General features: G+C 34.8%; 1 protein-coding gene across 1 annotated transcript in view; it reads left to right on the top strand.

Annotated features, from left to right (window-relative positions):
* LOC117122201 overlaps window positions 1–1,561 on the top strand; it is a 42,473-nt gene that overhangs the window by 10,652 nt on the left and 30,260 nt on the right. The window lies entirely within an intron of this gene.

Raw genomic sequence — 1,561 nt, 5'->3', positions numbered from 1 at the left:
GGGAAACTAAATATATATATACAGTATATATATATATATATATATATATATATATATATCATAGGATATTCAGTATTAGCTGCTAGGGTGCTCGATACAATACTGAAGAGCACATAGTATAGTATATTACGCTCGGTATAAATATGAGTTGTTGTTACTCCGAGTTTCACGCTTAACGGCGATCATCAGACAACTGTAATTAGGCCTAGATGTTTTTATCCTATTTATATTGGGAAATCATTAAGAAATCCAACACACACAAACGTAAATCTGGCCAATGCAACCTATGCATAGAAGAAAAACTAGCTATCCTATTGGCAAAACAATCTAACATAAACAAAAGAACCGAACTAGTCGCTAAGTGTAAGTATATATGCACGAAAAACAACAATGCTGATAAGCAGCTGCTAAAATGTAAACGTACTGTAAGAAAACGAACCAGACCTTTCAGACTAGTCCTTCTTCAGTGGCGATATATTTTTATACAAAACTGGCGCCAAATGTCTTGAAGAGAAAAAGTATGTATTAATGTTATAACAATGGTGACATAACATAAAGACGTGGTAAATTTGACAAAACTAATATGCTGTATCGTATTTGTACACGAATATTTTGGTTATTTCTGGAAATTTCCTTTAAAGTGAATACATACGCCGGTATGCTATCAATAATATTATAATTACTAGCAATATAAAATGTGAATGTAAACATTCGGCGATAAGACGGATATTAGACATCCCATTGAATGTGACAACAAACTGTTTTATGACCAAATATAGTTATGATGTGCCTATATATGGTCATGATGTGATGTCATCATGACCATATTTAGGCATGTCACATTTTTAAAAATATAATTTAATAGTCTGGACATTGGACTTTAGCCTCATAATAATATGTTAAAATTTACACAGCATAAACAAATCACAATCACCTTTGAAAGGTGACTGTACTTGCTTTTGCATGTGAAAGAACAACATGTAATGAATGTGTTACCGGTATTGATTTCCGTCGTAATGAAAGACGTTAGAACACGTAAAGAAATAATGTACATTAAGATGAATATAAAGAGTTTCATCTTGTAACTAATGAGTTTTTTGTTCAGGCCTGTATACCAGGATTCTTTAAAGGGATGTAAGTGAGAGTGCAAGTATGGAAGGCAATTGCCGCGAAAAAGGTTGCTGCGAGTACGTTGTACGTTTGCAACTGTATTTTTGGCGGCGATTGCCTTCCATACCCAAGGTCTTGAGGCATCATTAAGCACACCAAAGCTGCATTTACACCGGATCCGAACCGAAATTCGGACCGCGTTTCTGATGCGCTGAACGAAGCGTCGTCTGTCCTTACATACAGCACTGATTCGATTTTCTGATCGGAAAATAAGCTTTAGTCTTTTTAGTCTACTTTGTAGGGTCCGGGAAAACTAGTAAATACACAGTAAAATTTGTAATTATCAATAATTTGATGCTTTTTAATGACAAAATGCGGTTGATTTGGCGTTGATTTGGCGCACCCCCCACCCTCCCAGAAAAAAAAAAAAAGAAAGAAAAAAATCTCAGCC

Source organism: Anneissia japonica, unplaced genomic scaffold (assembly GCF_011630105.1).
Source record: "Anneissia japonica isolate Jap-2015-1 unplaced genomic scaffold, ASM1163010v1 scaffold1208_len1460985_cov181, whole genome shotgun sequence".
Classification (NCBI taxonomy): Eukaryota; Metazoa; Echinodermata; class Crinoidea; order Comatulida; family Comatulidae; genus Anneissia; species Anneissia japonica.
The sequence above is the reverse complement of the archived record's forward strand: the minus strand, read 5'-3'. Positions and strand labels throughout refer to the sequence as shown.